Source organism: Andrena cerasifolii, chromosome 7, assembly GCF_050908995.1.
Source record: "Andrena cerasifolii isolate SP2316 chromosome 7, iyAndCera1_principal, whole genome shotgun sequence".
Taxonomy (NCBI): Eukaryota; Metazoa; Arthropoda; class Insecta; order Hymenoptera; family Andrenidae; genus Andrena; species Andrena cerasifolii.
In genome coordinates this window covers 5,096,391-5,102,390 of record NC_135124.1, presented here as the reverse complement: position 1 = coordinate 5,102,390, position 6,000 = coordinate 5,096,391, and the positions used below count along the sequence as shown (strand labels likewise).

At 49.7% G+C, this 6,000-nt stretch overlaps 1 protein-coding gene across 5 annotated transcripts in view; it reads left to right on the top strand.

The window, feature by feature from the left end:
- The first annotated feature begins 1,174 nt into the window (after positions 1–1,174).
- The window catches only part of Sv (paired box protein shaven), a 243,395-nt gene continuing 238,569 nt past the window's right edge, over positions 1,175–6,000 (top strand). For 2 of the 5 annotated variants that reach the window (XM_076817033.1, XM_076817032.1), the window contains exon 1: positions 1,177–1,381. The gene's annotated coding sequence lies outside the window, so the exon portion shown is untranslated. Of the gene's footprint in view, positions 1,382–6,000 lie in introns of all 5 variants that reach the window. The other 3 variants (XM_076817039.1, XM_076817035.1, XM_076817034.1) reach the window with 3 other exon arrangements.

Below are 6,000 nucleotides of genomic sequence, written 5' to 3'. Positions count from 1 at the left end.
CCCTCTCTACTCCAGGGGCCCAGGCTAGTCCAGTCCGGGACAGCACGCCTCCTGCTGCACGCTCCACGAGGTAGAACGGCGAACGTAGACACGAAGACGTAGGACGTAAGCGCGGGACCAAGCTCGCTCGTGTGGTACCACGGTGGCTGCTTGTCCACAGAAGGATAACGACTGCCGTTACCGCGTCCGTCGTTCTTCGAGATTACGCATCGACGAACATCCATCGGTTTGCCCGCCGTCTCGTGGACCCTCGTTCGGCGGTGTCGCGGTCATCCCTGACAAGGTATCTGGATCAGGGGCCGGGCTTTTGGTCCACCCCCGATAGCCTCGCGAAGCTCCTTTGCCCCTGGCTCAACATGGTTCGCGGACAATCGAGGATTACGAGATCCTTGTGAAAAAAGATCTATGGATTCTTGTGATTCGCGCACGCCCGGCTCATTCCTCGTCTGAGATTTTCACGCGGGATCGCGATGGGCCGTCGCACAACACGCCGCTAGACTCCTCTCACCGTTCGATCAAACACACTCTGGCTCCCTTCAGTCCAGCTCCAGTGAGGACGTTTATCACCTGTTCGCGTGTTCCGATATAGTAGAACTGTGATCGATCTCGTCGCCGATTTTATCGTCACCCCCGTCGGCGATCGGCACTGAAGGCTTCCTCTTTCACCGGTCGAACCACCACCACCCCCACCCCTGACATCACACGCGTCCAGCCACGCGATCAGCGGGACCAGCGATCCGGAAGGTTTCGCGCAACGGTGACCAACGAGCCGGTCACTCTTAATGGACACCTGATCCACGGTGATTGAACATCTCGTCTGGGTGCATCTGTGAAACGTCATCGTTATCGTCCGCGAATCGTCGGCCTCCACCGTGGACCAGCTCCGAAAGTAACTGCGATGCTTGGCGAACATCGGAATCCTCTCGATAAACTCTGATTCTGACAGCCGTTCAGGAAAACCCGTCGAGGGCCGGTTGTCCGTCGGTTGATTCTGAAATCGAAAACACCTGGCAGAATTAGACACCGAACATAATTGTATCTCATCCGCAAAGTAAATTCCAAGTAAACGCGTTTATGCGCTCGTTGCGCGGCGGCATTTTGTTCATGGAAACGGGATTGAATTCTGCCGAGAACGCAACGCGAAGAGTGCTGGACGAATTTGGGAGATAACCGAGAGGGGGTTGTTCTGTGACGGAGAAAATCGTGCTTCGTGTGCGGGTATGAGAGACCACTGTGAACGGTGTGACGGGGCGCAGGAACAGTGAAGTGTCGCCGGGGTGTTCAGTGAATATTCAGAGACTTCAACGCGCGGTTAAGCGGTAACCGAGGGATATAGGCAGACGACGAAGACGGCCACGACGACGAAGCGACTCGAATTCGGGTAAGATTGCGATCCTTTCAGAGCTCTAAGAAATTTCAATTGCTCGTGAACTAATTGATCAAGGGAAACCGCTTTTCCCACGCAAAAGGTGTTAGCGTTATTTCCGTCGGTATGGCAAGCAATAGTTTAGAAGGTATTCGAAAGGCGGGCTTACATTGGTGAACCATAGTCAGTGATTATTCCAAAAATACAGCGTTTTAATCTTCGTCGTTGGTCCCGTAAGGATTCAATAATTCGGTATTATGTTTTAAACGCGAATACGCCATCTGATCGGAGAACACGCAAGCTTCTGAGCGCCGAAACGCGATGCTCGTGGTGCACACGCCGGTGCTGAATAGAGTGACGATGGTTACGTGCGTGTAACTCACACCGACAAACCGGCAAGGATAGGTCAACACATCCAGTGTTTACATTCACCAATTATAAGTAGCTAACTGTTCGTATCTATTAATGATAGATCTGCCAGCGGAATGATTGAATGGCGTGCGACCCGAGAAAAGTGGTAGAAATGATTTCCGAGAGACAAGTGTAGAAGTAACACTTAATGGGCGGTTGACACCGCAGTGGCGTTCTGAAGAGCCTGGATGGATTCTGCAAGTGAGAAGAATTTAGGGAAGATCCATTTTCTTCGTTAGAATTCTTGAAGCTTTCGAGAACCTGCCGTCGGAGGAGAAATTGCTGAGCTACCTACTTCGCAGGAAGAGTCGCGAATTCCTGTGATCGTTCGTAGATTGATGCGCTTATTGGCGAGAGGAACTTATAGCGGAATAATTCCACTACCCTCGATCTCTTTCTTTCTTGCGAAAGCTAGTTGCCGTTCGATTTCCTCAACTTAAAAGCATTCCCTCGCGAAGTGACACGAAACAAAACTAATCGGATTCAACGCGATTCCTCCGAGGCTTTTTACCCGACTGCAGGAGCACGCATTCGATTTACGCGCGCTATGCTCCCGTGTCTAACGACCCTCTCCAATCGTCAATTTATCAAATGAATATTCATCATGCGTACTCGCAACAGCACCTCCGTCTTCGGACGCGAGAGATCCTTATTTCCTACGTTCGTGCGCGCCAGCTGTATCTTTCCATCGAAATTTGATCGATCGACGGCGATAAGATCGTAGCGTGAAGCGCGGTGGCCTGTTTCCTTTAAAGGCTCCCATTATTTCGAGAAATTCGTTTCTAATCGCGCGCCACCGGCATCTGCCCTTTTCCACCCTTGCGCGCCACCCTAGGCACACTTTTAAAGACAACTGCCATCTCAGGGCGAGACAGTTGTTGCGTCAGGTGGTGGTTGTTAAAGACGGCCCGAAATCGTCGGCAGTTAAGAGAACAAGGGTTGACAGAAGATAGGGCCGAGGGGTTCGTGCACCTCGGCTGCTCATGTTCCGTTAAAATTGATAACAGAAATTATGAGAATGGTTAGGTCCTGTGGTGTGCCAGGGGATGATCGACCAGCGTTTCATAATAGAGAACACTTGCCTAAGCATTACTGAGAGGCGAACGCTGTTAACGGAGTTCTAATAAAGATTTTTAAGAGGGAAACGTATATCGTGTTTCTGGCGAAAAGTAATACTTGTAGCTACGCAGGTATGTAGTAAGCTCGAATACACTTTTGACCATATTTTTTTTTAGCAAAGCTTGTATTTTCAACTGTGACTTTTCGGACCAGTAGGTATTCCAGGTGATTTGTTTGGCGAGCATTATGAATGTTGAATGCGCGTAATAAATAATACCAGTCAGCACGTTGGTGCGCTGTGAGTTGTTAGAAACTCTGACGCCTGACTTCAAGTCCATTATCTCAGCTGGACACCCGAGTAATTTTGTACTGTCATTTTGCATCGAACTGTACAATCCCTCTTGTTGCGGAGCCGCGACACCGTGCAATCCTTCAAACACGCTCGTGATTGATAGATCTGGGGTTGCACTTGTTTATCTTCCCGTGACTCGGTAGGGTAATTAGATTTCACTCTGATGTTCTCTAATTGTCATCCTTGCAGCAAAGAGCTCCTTTATTCTTCACAAGCTTTCCACCGAAAAACTTTAACTCCTTCAAGTGTAAGGTACCAAACACCTACTTGCCAGCTCTTCACTTTCTAGTAGGAATCAAAGATTGTCTCAAACACTTTGCTTTTCTGAAAAGTAGCGAGCGCATAATACCGGTCGGGATTGAAGTTCGATTGTCCCCGACGACAGGTGATCGAACGTAATCGCTTTGTTTTTCAATAACGTGGCGACACAAGGCTCTTAAAATTTACTGCACTGCCGGGGGACTCGTTTTCGCGACGCGTCCCAGCGGGATCGTTATTGGAAAATTTACTACGTCACCCTGCCAGTTACTGTGTCTGTGTTTCCTTTAACGATTGGATCATCGGCGCTTCTTGCAAGCTCCTTCTGAAAGCCTCGCAGCGAGAATTACACGGAATGGCGAACCGTGGTATTACGCGCCTATTACGTGTCGTGCACGCAAACAGGAATGCGGTCTCACCAGTAAACCGTTTCGAAAAATTTGACCGATCTAATCTAGCGTCTATCCAGCCGACTCATTCATAGGCAACAAAGTGATATTACCGAGCGCTCGGTGCACGGTTAAAGAAGCGATCACACTGAACACCGCTTATGCTAGTGTTTCATTGGCTCTGCTGTTAATTAAAGCGAGCTTAAAGCGCCATGACGAAAGTTGTGTTGATAGCTTCGATAAGACTCCATTAGTATCTATATTAAATTTAAAAAAAAAAACGGATTGGTTCCATAGGAATAAGTATGCGCATTTGCGGCTATTGAATGAGGCAGAATGAAGTAAATTGTTATTATCAATAGAGTGCCAACTGCTACAGAATCCAAATCGCTCATCTTCACTCTAAACCACGCGCGTTTCTAAAGAAACCTAAGCAATAACTAGATAATCAACACTTTCACTCTAACTCCATGTCATTTTCTAGGATCTTCCCTAAAAGGAGCGTCTATGTACCTAAACTAACCGCAACTCTAATCACCCGCCTGAAAATTGCAATGCTCCTCAAGCTCCCAAAATGCTTGAGACCTGTCTCCGCCGCGTGAACTCGTACCGCGGCTTACCCGTTCTCCGTCGCGATTCATCCGACCGCGTTGCTCCTCCCGGAATTGTCATATGCCCGCATAGAGCGACCGCAGGGATACGAGGATCGTATACCGAAGCTGTCGATCGCGGGAATCGTCAGCAGGCATCACGGTTGTCACGGCCGGATCGGAATGCGGTCTAGGTGGTGGTTGATCCGATCGCGGCCATGTCAAGGATACGGCGCGGGTGCCTGCCGGTCTCCGTACTCCTCTTATTTCGTTTATTAGCCGGCCGGCAAGTTGTCCGTTGGTTAATTGCGGTGTGCCGCGGCGTGCTGCTTGCACGGCGTCGCGCGGTTATACAGTTAACCGTGGCTAAGCTCGCCGCATGTGCTCTCCGCATGTGGCGCACCGCGTTGCACCGCCTAGCTCGCAACTGTACCGGGCCGAGAGCGTCTACAGGTAGTTTGAATCTATTTATAGTTGGTCGTCCGTACGGTGGTCGCTGGTCATACCGTGTGGCCGTGCAATACCTCCCCTCGCTGACCGAACAATTTTTTACGCCACCTCGCGCCTTCTTATCCACCCTCGGGCAGTTTCCGCACAAACCAGTAGCAGCGCTAGTTTGGCGCAAGCACGAGCGGTCCGGGATCGAGGGAATTTCAGTTCTGCTTTCGCAGTTGATTCGCAAGAGGGTAGAACGCTTTACTATGGAGGATAACTTTTGAACAGGTGGATGGCTTGGAGAATCGATAGCAGGAGCTGCTTATCCAATGTACCAACAACCTCTCTAGCTTTAGTCTCTGTTAGCTTTAACAGTGTTTCGCTTTGAAGTGTAAATCATGGAGTAGAAGATGGTGAACTCAATTGTGGAAGCTCTCTTTTCTTTTAAACCATCGCCTTCCTCATTCGCACATTTCCAGCTACGCGTGGTTAAAAAGATTCGAGGATAAACTACGTATTTTTCAGTCCAGGAGAACCAACAAACGCTTGGGTTTAATCTGTTCGCTCGCTTCGAGCATCAGGTCGAGCCACACCTGGCCCCGATTGCGTCCCACCTATATATCTATTCCACTTGCAAACCTCCTCAACTATGCGCTCCTTCGGCCGGCCAGGCTGCTGCCGAGGCTATCTGGTCGCGTACTCACCAGCCACTCGCGGTATCTGCGACGCTGCGAGTACACCAGATGGATTTACAGCAGAGCACGATTGGTTTTATTGGTGCTTCTTCACGCAAAACATAGCCCATCCCTTTCGAATCGCCCGTCGTTAACTTCGCTCATACCTGACAGTCGCAGGGTACTCGAGATAGCTCGGGAGCTGGCTGGAAAATCCGCTGCGAATTTTTCTGCGTCTACTTTCGAATGGGTCTACGCCAACCGTTTGTTCGAAAAGACCCCGCTGTGCAGCCCGTTTCACTCGTACGCTTTTATCTGTAATTAGGCGCGTTACCCTGCCGTTTTTTATGCATTTCTAGGTCGCTGTTTGCCCAGACGGCTTCTTTTTTTTTGCAGCGAACACGCGTTTTCAGCAGAATTACCGTTCTTATGATGCCGAGCGAGATAAATGTAACTTGATGGACGA